Raw genomic sequence first — 19,293 nt, forward strand, 5'->3', positions numbered from 1 at the left:
AGTCCAGCGAATTAAAACGCAGCGGCTGCGCTGGCTAGGCCATGTTATGCGAATGAAAGATGATGCTCCGGCCAAGAAAGTGTTTCTATCGGAAACCGCCTATGGAAGCAGAGGTAGAGGGCGGCCCCCACTCCGTTGGAAGGACCAGGTGGAAAGCGATTTAAACTCCCTTGGTGTGACCAATTGGCGCCGGTTGGCGGAGCGAAGGAGCGACTGGCGCGCCTTGTTGGACGGCCATAACCGTTTAGACGGTTAAGCGCCAATTAAGTAAGTAAGTAAGATCGTAGTTGTATATGTGAAGGCGTTTTCGAGATATTGACCAAAATGTGGACCAGGGTGACCCAGAACATCATCTGTCGGGTACCGCTAATTTATTTATATATGTAATACCACGAACAGTATTCCTGCCAAGATTCCAAGGGCTATTGATTTCGCCCTGCAGAACTTTTTAATTTTCTTCTACTTAATATGGTAGGTGGCACACCCATTTTGCAAAGTTTTTTTCTAAAGTTATATTTTGCGTCAATAGACCAATACAATTACCATGTTTCATCCCTTTTTTCGTATTTGGTATAGAATTATGGCATTTTTTTCATTTTTCGTAACTTTCGATATCTAAAAAGTGGGCGTGGTCATAGTCGGATTTCGGCCGTTTTTTACACCAATACAAAGTCAGTTCAGATAAGTATGTGAACTGAGTTTAGTAAAGATATATCGATTTATGCTCAAGTTATCGTGTTAACGGCCGAGCGGAAGGACAGACGGATGACTGTGTATAAAAACTGGGCGTGGCTTCAACCGATTTCGCCCTTTTTCACAGAAAACAGTTATCGTCCTAGAGTCTAAGCCCCTACCATATTGGGCGTGGCTTCAACCGATTTCGCCCTTTTTCACAGAAAACAGTTATCGTCTTAGAGTCTATGTCCCTACCAAATTTCACAAGGATTGGTAAATTTTTGTTCGACTTATGGTATTAAAAGTATCCTCGACAAATTAAATGCAAAGGGCGGAGCCACGCCCATTTAGAAATTTTCTTTTATTTTTGTATTTTGTTGCACCATATCATTACTGGAGTAGAATGTTGGCATAGTTTACTTATGTACTGTAAAGATATAAACTTTTTTTTTCAAATTTGACTTAAAAAATTTTTTTTTAAGTGGGTGTGGTCGTTCTCCGATTTTGCTAATTTTTATTAAGCATACATATATTAATAGGAGTAACGTTCCTGCGAAATTTCATCATGATATCTTCAACGACTGCCAAATTAAAGCTTGCAAAACTTTTAAATTAACCTCTTTTAAAAGTAGGCGGTGCCACGCCCATTGTCAAAATTTTACTAATTTTCTATTCTGCGTTATAAGTTCAACTCACCTACCAAGTTTCATCGCTTTATCTGTCTTTGATAATAAATTATCGCACTTTTTCGATTTTTCGAAATTTTCGATATCGAAAAAGTGGGCGTGGTTATAGTCCGATATCGTTCATTTTAAATAGCGATCTCAGACGAGTGCCCAGGAACCTACATACCAAATTTCATCAAGATACCTCAAAATTTACTCAAGTTATCGTGTTAACGGACAGACGGACGGACAGACATGGCTCAATCAAATTATTTTTCGATACTGATGATTTTGATATATGGAAGTATATATCTATCTCGATTCGTTTATACCTGTACAATCAACCGTTATCCAATCAAACTTAATATACTCTGTGAGCTCTGCTCAACTGAGTATAATAAGTCGTGTTTTTCCTCCTGACGCTATAACTCCAGAACGCACGAACCGTTTCCCACGGCTTGGCATTCGTTGGAAAGGTCCCGGCTCCGTGAGGTTTATAGTACAGAATATTCAGGATCGAGGAACGGGGTCTCGAGATATAGGCCAAAACATGGACCCGGGTACCCCTAAAATGTGTTTATAGAATATGGATATCAAATGAAAGCTGTTGATGAGTGCTTTAGTAGAGGGTAGTTTTCATACCTATTGGTGACTAGGGCTCGAGATATAGGCCAAAACATGGACCCGGATACCCCTAGAATGTGTGTGTATTATGGATATCAAATGAAAACTGTTGCTGAGAGCTTTAAAGTAATTTTCATTGTGATATTCGATTTAGTCGCATCATCCTGGCAAAACTGATAAATATGCATGCGAAGCCGAAATAAAGGCATGAATTAATAATACCCACATAGGTATTTACATACATCCTATTCGATTTGCCTGAAATTTGGTATATCAATTTGCCTATATTAGTATTTAGGATGTTTTTTTCCGGGAAGTAGACCAGAGATGGACTGAGATTAGGATTAGGACTAGGACTGGGACTGAGACTCAGACTGAGACTCGGAGTGGGACTGGGACTGAGACTCGGAATGGGACTAAAAAAATACATACCACCCTCTGGGACTGGCAATAAGATATGAAGAAGAATAAGAAAAACGTGATGGTGAGAAAAGAGAGAAAGAGAAGGAGACTGAGAAAGACATAGAATGAGACGAAGATGGAAATAGATGAAGCGGAAAATGTTGAGGGAGGAGTGAATACAAAGATTAGGAAAAAATGTAGAGGGGCGAGGGCAGAGTTATACGGAAAAAGCTTATTAAAATGTATGCAGATAGACCACATTTAGGGCAGTACAACGTCTGCCGGGTCTGCTAGTTTTAAATAAAAAATTTTATTGTAAAAATTCAAAATCTTAACTTTTTTAATTCCTTTTTAAAATGTTGGTCCTGATTTATTAGATAATTTGAAGTTCAATAAAATTTTAATATTTTTCCAAATTATTTTTTTGTGAAAATATTTAAAAAATATGTTAGAAAAAGAAATATTTAAAACTTTTTATGTTTTATATATATTTAGTACACACATCCTTTTTATTTTTATTTTTTTAATATAAATATATATAAATATAATATAGTTTAAAATGCATGTAATCGTTTCAAAAGAATTTTATAAATTTTCATATTAAAAGCCAACTTAACTCAACTATCATTTATTTTAGCGCCTACTGTATGTGTCTGTATGTTAACAACCCATTCACAGTTTAATTTAACGAGCGTCTAACGTGTGGATAACGTAACGCACAAGGTTGCAGGGTTAACGTATATAGAGGACACACACACACACACACACATTAGCAGACATTAGCATCAACATACTTTCAAATCTTACAAGTTATGTTAATATTTTAATAGCAATTCACCTTCCATATAAATGTGTGGGTGTTTGAGTGTATGTGTGTGCATTTAATTTCACTTTCAACTAAGGCCAAGGTTGTGCACGGAACGACTTTTCTCATTTTGCTTAGCTCATTTTTTGTTTCAAATTCATTTTGGGCTTGACTGACTAAGTGATGGATTTAGTCGAGTCCAAAGCAAATAAATGAATAAATGACGAAAATTTATCACATATTACACATTTACTTAAACATAAATGCATGCGGACTTAACTGTGCCACATGTTGCATGCATGAGTTGTATAATCGTACGCATTTAAATGTGCTTAAGTGCATATGTTAATCCTTATTCTGTTCACTTATGTATGCATGTGTATGCGAACTCTGAGTTTTAGTTTAAATAAGTTTTTATTTAATACATCTGCTTGAAATTCTTTTGATTTTCTTTCAAGTTTTCCGCTTTGTTTGTTCTCGTTTTTGACTTTGATACTTCTGCATACTATACATGATTTATGAGCTCGTTTTCTTCCGGAAACTCATTATTTTCTCAAGCTCCCTATTTTTTGACCTGAAAATGATGTCTTACATTCCGTTGTTCTGCCAAGCCAATGAGCACTGGAAAATAAACCCTTAAAATATACCCTTATGTTTTTTTTTATTAGTAATACATTTCAGTTGAGGAAATCTTCTAGGATTGTGAATTAGGTGTACCGGGTGTATGAATAATGGGCTTGCTGTTTTTTACGCTTAGTCAACTCATTAGACGTGTCCCTGCGCGGGCGCCATATAAAGAAATATTACAACGTTATGTTGGTATGAGGAGATAGAAGAAATCAATAGTTAAAAAATCAGTCGAAAAAAATTTGCAAGAAGCTTAAAACTCGTTATAACAAAATCCGTTCAACTCGCTTGCTTCCACAAAATATAGAGTTGGAGTCCGACGATTGGAAGCAAAGAATGAAATTAGTCAAAAGAACTACAAATTTTCACCAAGTCTTAATTATTAAAAAAAAAATTTAAGTCTTCTAAGATCGAGCTGTATATTTCTAAGATTTCTAGTAGTTCCAGTAATACCAACAGGCGACAATCGTTTCTTAGAAAATTCCTCAACAAATTAATTTAAGTTTACTTTTAAGGCAATCGTATCACTAAACATATACCTGAATCGGAGTTAGAAGCCAAAGAACCTGCCACTATCGCCGGAAGCTCGCTCTCTTCATAATGCTCCCTTACCAAAATACTGCAAGAATTTAAAAGGATGCTATCTGGATCAGGTAACCAAACCCAGTTATTGTCCCATCAACCACGTAAACTACGTCTTGAAAGCTGCATTGAGCAAGGCGTTGTTTAAATACAGCCCAAGAGAGGCAGTCGTGATTAATTTTAGTTTAATTTTATTTTATAATTTATCACAATTTTTTTTTTATTAAATTGTCTATAAAGTAGTTAATATATTTTTCTATGCCTTTTCTTATAAATATGAACCAAATCGATTTACAAACAACTTTCCGTCTACTTGCATTCGTTTAGGGGTTTCTAGGAAGTCATTTGGTGAGCACGCATTGGAAGGTGCTCGGGCGCCAGTTAGGGTACCATTTATGATAATTGTTGAAGCAACAATTCCCAAAAGCTTCAAAAAGCACTTGCTTGTTGACTCACTGAGATATTGTTGCTTTACCTATTGTAAAATAGAATAATTAAAGCTTGATAGATCAGAATTTATAAATTTAACTTTATTATTCTGCCAGTGTCTACTTGTATGACTAAGATTTGCAACAACTTGCCTACAGCGCCATCTGAGAAACTTTTATATGATTTTATGACTACATTTTCTCAATATTTTGTTCGTTCGTTTTTCAATTCTTCAGATGTGCTTTACTGCTTTAAAAAACTTGAATTTTTTTGCTTGTTGTTTTACTCATATAAACTATAATTTCACATGCAAACATAGTATTAGTACAATAAAAAAGTATTTACGTGCAAATTAGAAGTATAAATTTGTAAAGCTCGTTTACTTTATATGGTCAAATCAAATAACAAATTTCAAATAACATTTTCTTGCTAAATATATACACCAACATCTAAAGTTGTCTGAAAAAGCAAACAGAATTTTAGGTTTTTACGTATGGATTATTCCACGTCAATTATGAAATTCTTCGATAACCTGGTGTTGTTGTTGTTGTAGCGATAAGGTTGCTCCCCGAAGGCATCCGATGTGATGGTCCTTTGCCGGATACAGATCCGGTACGCTCCGGTAACACAGCACCATTAAGGTGCTAGCCCGACCATCTCGGGAACGATTTATATGGCCACATTAAATCTTCAGGCCATTCCTCTCTCCTCCCCCCTCGTCATTTTTCCGAGATACCGTAGACAGGTTGAAGACGAGCTCTAGATATTTTAATACTTCGGGGTGAAAGTTTTTAAGCATCGACATACCAATCCCGCTTTAGCATGTTCGATGACTTCTTTAACCACTTTGGCGGTGCTGGTAATACGGGAAGCGCTGTGTTTATGCTTGTGAGAGTAGCTGTTGGCCATCTAGACTTGCCATCCATGGAATTCATTATATATTGCGGGCAAAAGCGTTCGCGAGATTTTGTCATTGTTGTAAAATGTGTGAATTTGCCTTCCTAAATAATGAGAGATACCGTTTTTTTTTTTGGTGGTTGGTGTCAAACCAATGATTGCTTTACTAGGGAAGTTTCATTCATATTTATACAAAATTATTCTAATTAATTCTTATGAGCTACATTACATATCTACACTAATACGTACTTACATACTAATTGTGGGAAATGAAGCTTAAGCATAATTCGAATAATTGCTGGGAACTGCAACCTACGCATAAACGGAATAAGTTGTGGGAAATGAAACTAAAGCATAAATAGAATAAACCGTGGGAATAAATTGTGTGCATCATGTGGTTTTAAACTGAAATAGAATAAGCTTCAAGTTACGAGACAACATACTGAGTAGACTGTCATAGCACTAGTCAAAATATATGTATGTACAAATGAATGAATCTCAAGATATGCTACATTGTGCTTAGTAATAGGAACTTAACATTTGGCCAAAGTTTACATATGCTGGTGGAGAGAATGCAGTTTTTTAGGTGTTCTTCACATTTCTTCCGCTTGCGTTTGTCTGCAAGCTATCTGATGTGCAGGTTTATATTCCTAATTTGTGGGTCGCCAGAATCTTGCTGTTTTACAAGGTTACCTAATCTCGGTAAAGTCGCGGCCCCTGTTGGAAAAGTGGCCTGATTGCTGGAATTCTCCCAGCGCGAATGAAACGAGCCAACGCGGTTTGAATGACCTTGCGGAAAGCACTTTTTCTTCGACGGATATCAGTTGCGATTGGCAGGGCAGCGAAAAATAATTTATGTGTATTTTATACTTTCCTTTTTGAAGGTTGATGAAAATGTGTTTTTCAGATGTTATTAATTTGGCTAATTGCGTGGGCTTAATTTGAGATGGAGGAAAAGAACGAAAAGAGGAGAAGTCAGAACTAGAAGCCATGTTATCGAAAGCACCCTTAAGCTTCTACCATCACATAAACTGTAACTGTTTTTGAGACCGTAATTGGATCCGTAAAGGTCGATATAATTCTATACGCATTAACTTTATTGAATCCGGTACTGAGGGTGATACTTAATCCGTAACCACAACAGACACAATAGCATCTCTCATCACCATAACCCCCACCATAACAAGGCCATACCGTCAATCATAACTTTTCACGTAAATGTGACAATAACCCATCTGTTATAATAACGTTAAACGTTGCTGAAAACATTTACTTCCGCCGTAAGCGGCAATATCATTACCATCATTCTCGTAATTATCATCATCTTAAATATCCTCTTCTTTCTCTACTTCTACCACCGTTATAGTTGAACTGATACGGAACGACCCAAATGTTTATATATGTATTTCATACGTCATCTGCGTCCTTGCTGCTTCCTCCAAATCAACAGTTAGGTGTGAAAATCGATACGTGCTAGTTAGATGTGAAAACATGTATAATACACATACATACAAATGTAAATATGTAGCACAATATCTACTCTTTAGCTATGTACATATGTAATAAACTAAATGCAAATTGTAAAACAATGTTTACTTGATTGTGTTATAACAAATATTTGCAATACTTAACAATTTTTTGTTTAATTGTTTACTTTGATGCTAGAAAATGTAAATAAGTCACGTAATTGAATTCCTTTTCATATTTGCATTTGAATGAACTCTGTGTATTCTTCTGCTTGCGCATCTGTTTCGCAGATTCAATTGACAAAATTGAGATAGGTGGGTGGTGTAGTTAAGTTGGGCTGCGTCATATGAGACTCATTTTAATCTATCTTCATCACAAAGCTCCTTTATGCAATTGTTGGGCTCATTAACACCCTAAGGCTCTTAATATGCACACCATTCGAGCTTCAAATATAGACTCCAATCCTTACTGACTAAGTCCATATACTTCTTTTAACTAAGTTGATTTTTTGTTCGTATAGAATTTCTTATAGAAGTTATGTATATTTTCCTTTATTTAATTTTATAAAAAAATTTCTCTTTTTGCTATAGAAATTTTCTAAAGTCAACAAAGAAAAAGCAAAAGTGATAAGTAGGCTAAATATATACACAAACAAGAGTATAAAAGGAAATTATGTGAGTTTAGCGAAAAACACACAAAGCTTTAAGAAAACAAACAACAATATATGCTAGGTGTTTATGATAAGAGGGTGAAGTGAGGGGCCGAAAATAAAGGAAGCGGGAGCAGTTCCGATTAAAAATACAATGGGATTTACCTATTACATCACAGCTGCTCTTTTATTAACTTCTCCCAATATGCTCCCTCCGCAGCTTCTATCTTTCAATGGTCCATTCAACGAACAGCTAATGACAATTAATGGAACGCCAAAAGAAGCGTGAAGTTAAAGTACCGAGATAGTTCAATGTGTGTATGGGCAAATTGTGCAAAATTCAATACATGCGGTGTAACACAGCAAACATAAATGTATATATTCTCTATAAATATTTATTCCAAATTTTGAGAACTTAAGCCTGAGTTTACTCAAAGTATCTGCCGGTAATTCAATCGTGGTCGCTTCTTGGTGCATGCTGTGTTCTCCAGGCGGAGGTATACGCCATAAAAAAAAAACAGCCAGGCTACTCCAGGACTTTATGGTCCCAGATACCAATTAAACGATCTTTGTCGACAGCCAGGCAGACTTAAAAGCTTAAGAATCCAACGTGAAAAAGATGAATATCGCCCGAAAGTGTCGAGCTTCACTGGCATCTATAAGGCATCTCAATTTCTCTCTTTGCAGGGTCGCAGGGCACAGCGATATTGAAGGCATTCAATTTCAGATGAGATGGCGAGAAAAGGTTCCGTAATGGATATAAGAGAGGCGAACAGCTCCGTACAACACATAAGGGGCTTAAATTATACCTGCAGCAGGTACACTTGTAGTGAGAAGCGACTAAAAGGATGACCTATAAGTTTAATTGTGGTCATAAATAAGGTTGCCATATATTAACCTAACAAACCCCTATCGATGTATTGAAATTAAAATCTCATTATTCCTTTGAAGAAAATTGCACAATAAATAATTCTTCATTCCCTGGACCAAATTTGAAACAACTCGCATCATACTTTTTTTAGAATAGATCGACTCTGCTCCACTTCCCAGAATGAAAGGAAAGAAAACGGACCCAATTGTGAATCTACAGCATTCTCAAATCCTCTTGAACCCAAACAAAACAAAGCCTTTAGAGAAATTCAGTGACATACAAACTTCAAAATTTTAAAGTTAACTGGGTGCAAACTAAGCGAAAGCCGTTACAACATAAACTTGATCATCATTGTCATCATGACCTGATAAACTGACCGCCTCTTGAGTAATACAAAAGGCAGATAAATTTAGCAGCACAATAAAAAATAAACGGCGATGGTTACTAGGACATGTTTCTGAATTTCACTTCTTCATCAGCTAGCTTTTCGGGAGCTGAGCGTTGAACTCGAATCTCCAACATTCATATCAGTGCAAGCCTTTAGCTGCTACGCCATATGAATGTTCCGTTGTTCGCTGTACAATTTTTCTCTAATATCAATTACAAAAACCATTGTATAAAGCAATATGAGCAAAGCTCGCTAATTAAATACATAAAAAATAAACTTGAATAAAAAACACAAAACAAGCTGAAAATAAGAAATAAAGCAAGTATCTCGTAAGACGCCAAAATAAATTGAAATTTATGTGCATAAGCGCAAGAACAACAAAAAAAAAAATGCTTAAACAACAACAACAACAGTTTGCGATGACAAAACAACAAGCCAATAATGCGAACAATAGCAGAAAATAAGAGAGCAAAGAAATATAGTAATGCAACAAAATAAAATTTACTAAAGTAATGTAAAAAGATATATAAAAAAACAACAACAAATATTCCCAACTAAAACAAGTAAGGAAGGATAAGTTCGGGTGTAACCGAACATTACATACTCAGCTGAGAGCTTTGGAGACAAAATAATGGAAAATCAACATTTAGCAAAATGAATCTAGGGTAACCCTGGAATGTGTTTGTATGACATGTCTATCAAATGAAAGGTGTTAATGATTATTTAAAACGTAGTGGGCCTTAGTTCTATAGGTGGACGCCTTTTCGAGATATCGAAATAAGGGTGGACCAGGGGTGACTCTAGAATGTGTTTGTACGATATGGGTATCAAATTATAGGTATTAATGAGGGTTTTAAAAGGGAGTAGCCCTTAGTTGTATATGTGAAGGCGTTTTCGAGATATCGACCAAAATGTGGACCAGGGTGACCCAGAACATCTTCTGTCGGGTACCGCTAATTTATTTATATATGTAATACCACGAACAGTATTCCTGCCAAGATTTCAAGGGCTTTTGACTTCGCCCTGCAAACCTTTTTCATTTTCTTCTACTTCATATGGTAGGCGTCACACCCATTTTACAACATTTTTTCTAAAGTTATATTTTGCGTCATTAAAACAATCCAAGTACCATGTTTTATCTCTTTTTTCATATTTGAATACATACAGAATTATGGCATTTTTTTCATTTTTCGTAATTTTCGATATCGGAAAAGTGGGCGTGGTCATAGTCGGATTTCGGCCATATTTTATACCAAGATAAAGTGACTTCAGGTAAGTACGTGAACTAAGTTTAGTTAAGATATATCGTTTTTTGCGCAAGTTATCGTGTTAATGGCCGAGGGGATGGACAGACGGTCGACTGTGTATAAAAACTGGACGTGGCTTCGACCGATTTCGCCCATTTTCACTGAAAATAATTATCGTCATAGAATCTATGTCCCTACCAAATTTAACAAGGATTGGTACATTTTTGTTCGACTTATGGTATTAAAAGTATTCTAGACGAATTAAATGAAAAAGGGCGGAGTTACGCCCATTTTGAAATTTTCTTTTATCTTTGTATTTTGTTGCACCATATCATTACTGGGGTCATAATTTACTTTTATACTGTAAAGATATTAAAGTTTTTATTAAAATTCGACTTCAAAAAAAATTTTTTTTTTAAAGTGGGCGTGTACGTCATCCGATTTCGCTAATTTTTATTTAGCACGCATTTAGTAATAGGAGTAACGTGCCTACCAATTTTATCATATCTTCAACGACTGCCAAATTACAGCTTGCAAAACTTTTAAATTAACTTCTTTTAAAAGTCGGCGGTGCAACGCCCATTATCCAAAAGTTTTCTAATTTTATATTTTGCGCCATAAGGTCAACGTACCTACCAAGTTTCATCGCTTTATCTATCTTTGGTAATGAATTATCGCATTTTTACGGTTTTTCGAAATTTTCGATATCGAAAAAGTGGGCGTGGTTGTATTCCGATTTCGTTCACTTTAAATAGCTATCTGAGGTGTGTGCCCAGGAACCTGCATACCAAATTTCATCAAGATACCTCAAAATTTACTCAAGTTATCGTGTTTACAGACGGACGGACAGACGGACAGACGGACGGACGGACATGGCTAAATGAATTTCTTTTTTCACCGAGATCATTTTGATATATAGAAGTCTATATCTTTCTCGATTAGTTTATGCCATTACGGATTACCGTTATGCGAACAAAGTTAATATACTCTGTGAGCTCTGCTCAGCTGAGTATAAAAACCAGAGAATTCAATGCTAAACAAAAAGTAGAGCAGCTGGAAGTAGCGCAACAAAAAGTGACCAAAGAAAATGTGCAGCTAAGCCAAAGATTTTACTATGCAAATATTTTATATATGCTTGTGCGTATGTATGTTTGCTCAAATTTCGTATATATATATACTCGTACATATGAATTTGTGAATATTATATATGTTTTTTAAAATGTATAAATATATGGATATTACTAAACTTATTTAAAGCCCCGTCACATAAGCAATTTTTCATATAGATGCGTTTAAATCAATTTTATGCATTATGAGTAGATTGCACGTATTTTTATTGAGAACGGCAGATTGAGTGACACTGGCGCCATCTGACATGAAAAAGTAGGCAACTCCCAACTTTTGTTGCAAGGAAAGCATAAGAAGAAGAATTTGACATTTGTTTTGGGTAAGTTCCCACTCGTTGGTAAATTTTCTTACATTTTTGACAGTTAAAGACTGCAATATAACAAATGAATAGGACACAAAATATGTTGGCCAGTATTTTTGTTGTATAGGGAGAATGTTTATAACAGTGATTACAAAAAAATTTTGTATTTGCATGGGCAAGGCGAAATAAACTTCAATTGCCAAGTCTGAAATTCCTTCATATTTACAAACACAACATCTTGCGTGATTGTGGCAATGTTACTGGTATGCATAAGATTGCGTTGAATGCATCAATTTGAAAAACTTCATTGTGTCTGGGCCATAAACTTACTTACGCTGCTCTAAGCATACACGCAGCCATGCATAAGCAAATGAATTTCTCTAAAAAATCAGACACCGAAAACAATTATGAGCTGGTTGTATAATAAACAAACATTTCATAGTGAAAGAAAATCTTTTTTAGAAACATTTTTATTAGGCTGGCCTTATTTGTTCGAAAAATTCAGTACACAATTTTTCGAATACGTTGTGTTTGATATTTTTTTGTTTGTTCTTTTTCTGTTCTGAATTCCCATTGGATTTAGAAAGTCAAACATTGCTGATTCCGGTACAATTTCGTGATAGTGTTCTAAATATCGTCTAATTCGAATCAATTTCTTATCGTTTTCCGGGCCACTTCGGGAATTGGTGCTACTCTAGTAATATACCCTGTTGGGCATATAATCTTCGGCCAAGATGTATCACTGAAAAGATAACGAAGATAAGGTTCTTTTTTATAGGGAAATATGGTTGCAAGGCAAAGAAGTTGATAAAGCTATAATAGATGGGACAGGCGTGGATAATGCGAGGCGAATTCTGTAATGCGCTCATTGCTTCTTCTTGATATTTTCCATACAATGTCTTGGTACAACAATATATCAGTTAATCGAAATCAATGCTAATTTTCTTTTTATTTGACCTCCTTCTGCACGGCGAGTTAGGTTGAATTTGCTTTGTCATCACTTCGATTAAATACGCATTAAGAGAGTGTAAGTAACGTAAATTCAGTAAGCTCAGAAAGCGACAGGCAAGTACGAATGGTGTAGAAGGGTGGAGGTGCCAATCGAGTAGCCGAGATCAATGGATATACTCTCAGCTTCATGATCACGATGTTGCAGAACAAACCATACGGACCGTTTCCATTCTTCGATTTAATGGAGTGTTACAAAGGGGTTTACTACCGTGCCTTGAAGTGGTAGAGGGAGTTATTGCTGATCCTAAAACGCAGATCACGAGCGCGCTGTGTGAGGAGTGGTGAAGTCGGACGATGTGTCGTGTCTTCTGCTGACCAGAGTCCTAATTTACCGAGCGTTAGCACTACAGCATTCGAATAAATGAGCAGGCTTGGGATATATTATACACAGATTTCGCAAAAACCTCTTAAAGCGGCGAATTTCACAACGAAGCTTCGAGATTTCTTGGAGCTTATAACAAAAAAACAGCCAAGATCTAGGCTTCAAAAAGTGTGAAAAACCATGTTTCTCGCACTTCAAAATTCGACAAAAATTTTACAATTTGTTTCGTTATAAAAATAATTAGGTCCTGTAGTCAGCATCCCAAACTAAACACGAGTATGCTGTGTAAATGCGCTTGTCCATAGTAACACCCAGGAACATACATACAAGTTAAAAGTATGATGCATGTGCCCATATCTTGCTCACTTCGGGAGTTTCTAATGTTTCGGCGCTAGCAAGGACAAATCGCCCATTGTACTACCTACCAAATCCAGGAAAGTTGCATCGTAAATAAACGGCATGATACAATTCTCATAAAAGGGCCATTTTTTCGGGTTCTATACATTAAAGAAACAAGTAAGGAAGGCTAAGTTCGGGTGTAACCGAACATTACATACTCAGCTGAGAGCTTTAGAGGGAAAATCAGGGAAAATCACCATTTAGCCTAGAGTAACCCTGGAATGTGTTTGATTGACATGGGCTTCAAATGGAAGGTATTAAAGAGTATTTTCAAAGGGAGTGCGCCATAGTTCTATATGTGGACGCCATTTCGGGATATCGCCATAAAGGTGGACCAGGGTGACCCAGGACATCATCTGTCGGGTATGGCTAATTTATTTATATATGTAATACCACGAACAGTATTCCTGCCAAGATTTCAAGGGGTTTTTTATTTCGCCCTGCAGAACTTTTTCATTTTCTTCTACTTCATATGGTAGGTGTCACACCCATTTTACAAAGTTTTTTCTAAAGTTATATTTCGCGTCAATAAACCAATCCAATTACCAAGTTTCATTCCTTTTTTCGTATTTGGTATAGAATTATGGCATTCTTTTCATTTTTCGTAATTTTCGATATCGAAAAAGTGGGCGTGGTCATAGTCGGATTTCGTTCATTTTTTATACCAAGATAAGGTGAGTTCAGGTAAGTACGTGAACCAAGTTCAGTAAAGATATGTCGATTTTGGCCCAAGTTATCGTGTTAACGGCCATGCGTACCAAATTTCAACAGGATTGGTAAATTTTTGTTCGACTTATGGCATTAAAAGTATCCTAGACAAATTAAATGAAAAAGGGCGGAGCCACGCCCATTTTGAAATTTTCTTTTATTTTTGTATTTTGTTGCACCATATTATTACTGGAGTTGAATGTTGACATAATGTACTTATATACTGTAAAGATATTAAATTTTTTGTTAAATTTTTACTTAAAAAAAATTTTTTTTTTAAAAGTGGACGTGGTCCTCATCCGATTTTGCTAATTTTTATTAAGCGTACATATAGTAATAGGAGTAACATTCCTGACAAATTTCATCATGATATCTTCAACGACTGCCAAATTACAGCTTGCAAAAGTTTTAAATTACCTTCTTTTAAAAGTGGGCGATGCCACGCCCATTGTCCAAAATTTTACTAATTTTCTATTCTGCGTCATAAGTTCAACTCGCGTACCAAGTTTCATCGCTTTATCTGTCTTTGGTAGTGAATTATTGCACTTTTTCAGTTTTTCGAAATTTTCGATATCGAAAAAGTGGGCGTGGTTATAGTCCGATATCGTTCATTTTAAATAGCGATCTGAGATGAGTGTTCAGGAATATACATACCAAATTTCATCAAGATACCTCAAAATTTACTAAAGTTATCGTGTTAACGGACGGACGGACGGACATGGCTCAATAAAATTTTTTTTCGATCCTGATGATTTTTATATAATGAAGTCTATATCTATCTCGATTCCTTTATACCTGTACAACCAACCGTTATCCAATCAAACTTAATATACGCTGTGAGCACTGCTCAACTGAGCATAAACAAGTAAGGAAGGTTAAGTTCGGGTGTAACCGAACATTACATACTCAGTTGAGAGCTATGGTGACAATATAAGGGAAAATAACCATGTAGGAAAATGAACCGAGGGAAACCCTGGAATGTGTTTGTATGACATGTGTATCAAATGAAAGGCATTAAAGAGTATTTTATGAGGGAGTGGGCCATAGTTCTATAGGTGGACGCCATTTAGGGATATAACCATAAAGGTGGATCAGGGTTGACTCTAGAATGCGTTTGTACTATATGGGTATCAAATGAAAGGTATTAATGAGTATTTTAAAAGGGCGTGGACCTAAGTTCTATAGATGGACGCCTTTTCGAGATATCGGCGTAAAGATGGACCAGGGGTGACTCTAGAATGCGTTTGTACGATATGGGTATCAAATGAAAGGTGTTAATGAGCATTTTAAAAGGGAGTAATCCTTAGTCCCATAGGTGGACGCCGTTTCGAGATATCGCCATAAAGGTGGACCAGGGGTGACCCTAGAATTTGTTTGCACAATATGGGCATCAAACGAAAGGTGTTAATAAGTATTTTAAAAGGGAGTGAGCCTTAGTTCTATAGGTGGACGCCGTTTCGAGATATCGCCATAAAGGTGGACCAGGGGTGACTCTAGACTTTGGTTGTACGATATGGGTATCAAATGAAAGGTGTTAATGAGTATTTTTAAAAGGGAGTGGGCCTTCGTTTTATAGGTGTTCGCCTTTTCGAGATATCGCCATAAAGGTGGACCAGGGGTGATTTTAGAATTCGTTTGTGCAATATGGGTATCAAACGAAAGGAGTTAATGAGTATTTTAAGAGGGAGTGGGTCTTAGTTCTATAGGTGGACGCCTTTTCGAGATATCGCCATAAAGATGGACCAGGTGTGACTCTAGAATTCGTTTGTGCAATATGGGTATCAAACGAAAGGAGTTAATGAGTATTTTAAGAGGGAGTGGGCCTTAGTTCTATAGGTGGACGCATTTTCGAGGTATCGCCATAAAGGTGGACCAGGGGTGACTCTAGACTTTGCTTGTACGATATGGGTATCAAATGAAAGGTGTTAATGAGTATTTTTAAAAGAGAGTGGGCCTTCGTTTTATAGGTGTTCGCCTTTTCGAGATATCGCCATAAAGGTGGACCAGGGGTGATTTTAGAATTCGTTTGTGCAATATGGGTATCAAACGAAAGAAGTTAATGAGTATTTTAAGAGGGAGTGGGCCTTAGTTCTATAGGTGGACGCCTTTTCGAGATATCGCCATAAAGATGGACCAGGTGTGACTCTAGAATTCGTTTGTGCAATATGGATATCAAACGAAAGGAGTTAATGAGTATTTTAAGAGGGAGTGGGCCTTTCTGGACCAGGGGTGACTCTAGACTTTGTTTGTACGATATGGGTATCAAATGAAAGGTGTTAATGAGTGTTTTTAAAAGGGAGTGGGCCTTCGTTCTATAGGTGTTCGCCTTTTCGAAAGATCGCCATAAAGGTGGACCAGGGGTGACTCTAGAATGAGTTTGTACGATATGGGTATCAAATTAAAGGTATTAATAAGAGTTTTAAAAGGGAGTGGTGGTAGTTGTCTATGTGAAGGCGTTTTCCAGATATCGACCAAAATGTGGACCAGGGCGACCCAGAACATCATCTGTTGGATACCGCTAATTTATTTATATATGTAATACCTGCCAAGATTTTAAGGGTTTTTTATTTCGCCCTGCAGAACTTTTTCATTTTCTTCTACTTAATATGGTAGGTGTCACAACCATTTTATAAAGTTTTTTCTAAAGTTATATTTCGCGTCAATAAAACAATCCAATTACCTTACCATATTTCATCCCTTTTTTCGTATTTGGTATAGAATTATGGCATTTTTTTCATTTTTCGTAATTTTCGATATCGAAAAAGTGGGCGTGGTCATAGTCGGATTTCGTTCATTTTTCATACCAAGATAAAGTGAGTTCAGATAAGTACGTGGACTGAGTTTAGTAAAGATATATCGATTTTTGCTTAAGTTATCGTGTTAACGGCCATGCGGAAGGACAGACGGACGACTGTGTATAAAAACTGGGCGTGGCTTCAACCGAATTCGCCCTTTTTCACAGAAAATTGTTATCGTCATAGAATCTATGCCCCTAACAAATTTCACACGGATTGGTAAATTTTTTGTTCGACTTATGACATTAAAAATATTCTAGACAAATTAAATGAAAAAGGGCGGAGCCACGCCCATTTAGAAATTTTCTTTTATTTTGTATTTTGTTGTACCATATCATTACTGGAGTTGAATGTTGACATAATTTACTTATATATTGTGAATATATTAAATTTTTTGGTAAAATTTTACTTTAAATAACAATTAGTGGGCGTGTTCGTCATCCGAGTTTGCTAATTTTTATTTAGCTCACATATAGTAATATGAGTAACGTTCCTGCCAAATTTCATCATGATATCTTCAACGACTGCCAAATTACAGCTTGCAAAACTTTTAAATTACCTTCTTTTAAAAGTGGGCGGTTCCACGCCCATTGTCCAAACTTTTCTAATTGTGTATTTTGCGTCATAAGGTCAACACAGCTACCAAGTTTCATCACTTTATCCGTCTTTGGTAATGAATTATCGCACTTTTTCAGTTTTTCGAAATTTTCGATATCGAAATAGTGGGCGTGGTGTTAGTCCGATTTCATTCATTTTAAATGGCGATCTGAGCCAAATGTTCAGCATAAACAAATAATCAAAACTTTGATCGAATTTCTGCTTTGTCTTTTCGCAGATTTTAATAATTTGCTCGTTAAACATAAATTAAATAAATATTCAATTAATACCCGCCTTACTTGTTTGATCATTAAAATCACACCTTTTGACCCGCGCCCATTTCTGATATGACGTAAATAAAAAGCAACTTGCTTCTTTACACAGTCTCCCCCTGCACAGCTCTTTTATTAGATATACTCCCTCGATAGCTGAACTATTTATTAGCGCATTCCACTTATATCCATTAACAATGACGTCGATTTTGCACACCTCAGCTGTTTAAGTGAATTTTGTTAATTTACTACAAAAATATTTTAGTTCAATACAAAACTTTGACGCGATCGCATTTCAGCCAACCAAAAGTGTGCGCTTTATTATACAAAGTTGATGTAATAAATGTGGTACAACCAGCTGTTCTGCTTGTGATATCATTTGTGAATGAAATGCGGTTTATTCAAATAAATTTTCGGCGCATTAAATGAACTATGCAGCTTTTTTGTATGCTCTAGTTGTTTATATACACAAATACTTTAATATATGCATGATTTAACTGACACAATGAACAATGACGTCAAGCGATCGTAATGTACTCAGTATTTGATATCACACTGATGTGAAGATACATCATTTCTGTCGATTATTGATGCTGCGTATCTGTGAATTGAATAAATTAGGCGTAATGGAAATGTGTTTGTGTAGGGCATCAGTTCTTTCATGTTTTTTTTTTTTTGTCGTTCTTGTTGTTTTTGAAAGTGGTCAATGTACGGTACTATTGGCCAAGTAAGTGAATGGACGCTGGAGAAGTGATGACGTAAGTAATATAAAGTGAATATAAAATCATGCAATAGCCTGAAAACATATATAGAATAAAAGATACGAATATTTTGCTCTGAGCATCCTAAGGTCCAAACAAATTCAACTTTAGCGTCATTTTAGCGCTTGCGTTGCGTCAACAGCTGACTTTGAACGCACACGTCTTCTTCGCTATATTCCTTATCCACACGTAACGCAGGGGTCACCTCAAAGTAGCGCAGAATTAATTCAAAAACTTTCGTTATGCTGGCATTGTCACTTAATTTCTTTGCAGCTCTCAAATTTTGCTCAAATATATTTTGTTTTAAATTAATTTTGTTCAATATGTAAAGTAGTTTTTTTCTTGAACTAAAAATATGTTATATAATTTTTTTGGGCTCATTGTGGCAGGAAAGCTTTCGACGTGCATTATTGCAAGGTGATGCCAGAGCCAAGCCGATGCAAGTTTCGAATGTGTTCGGGTCTTTACTTTTACAATGCGAACGACAGGTTTGAAATATGAGGATATCAAACTAAATATTCCCAAAACAGTTGTATTAGAAAAGGAAAACCGCAGGATTTTCGTATAATTTTATCAAATTTTAAAATTCCGTCGTAAAGGGTTGATTTCCTCAAAAAGCGGTGGCGCTCTATTACGGCCGTTAATTGTCCCCCGCTTTACCTACCGTCATC

General features: G+C 36.1%; 2 protein-coding genes across 3 annotated transcripts in view; one reads left to right on the forward strand and one right to left on the reverse strand.

Annotated features, from left to right (window-relative positions):
• Window positions 1–19,293, reverse strand: part of LOC137243197 (micronuclear linker histone polyprotein) — a 553,070-nt gene that overhangs the window by 293,946 nt on the left and 239,831 nt on the right. The window lies entirely within an intron of this gene.
• The window catches only part of Pkc53E (Protein C kinase 53E), a 222,838-nt gene continuing 221,681 nt past the window's right edge, over window positions 18,137–19,293 (forward strand). Inside the window, exon 1 of the mRNA XM_067770585.1 lies at window positions 18,137–18,619. The gene's annotated coding sequence lies outside the window, so the exon portion shown is untranslated. The remainder of the gene's footprint in view (window positions 18,620–19,293) is intronic.

This window comes from Eurosta solidaginis, chromosome 3 (genome assembly GCF_040869045.1).
Source record: "Eurosta solidaginis isolate ZX-2024a chromosome 3, ASM4086904v1, whole genome shotgun sequence".
Taxonomy (NCBI): domain Eukaryota; kingdom Metazoa; phylum Arthropoda; class Insecta; order Diptera; family Tephritidae; genus Eurosta; species Eurosta solidaginis.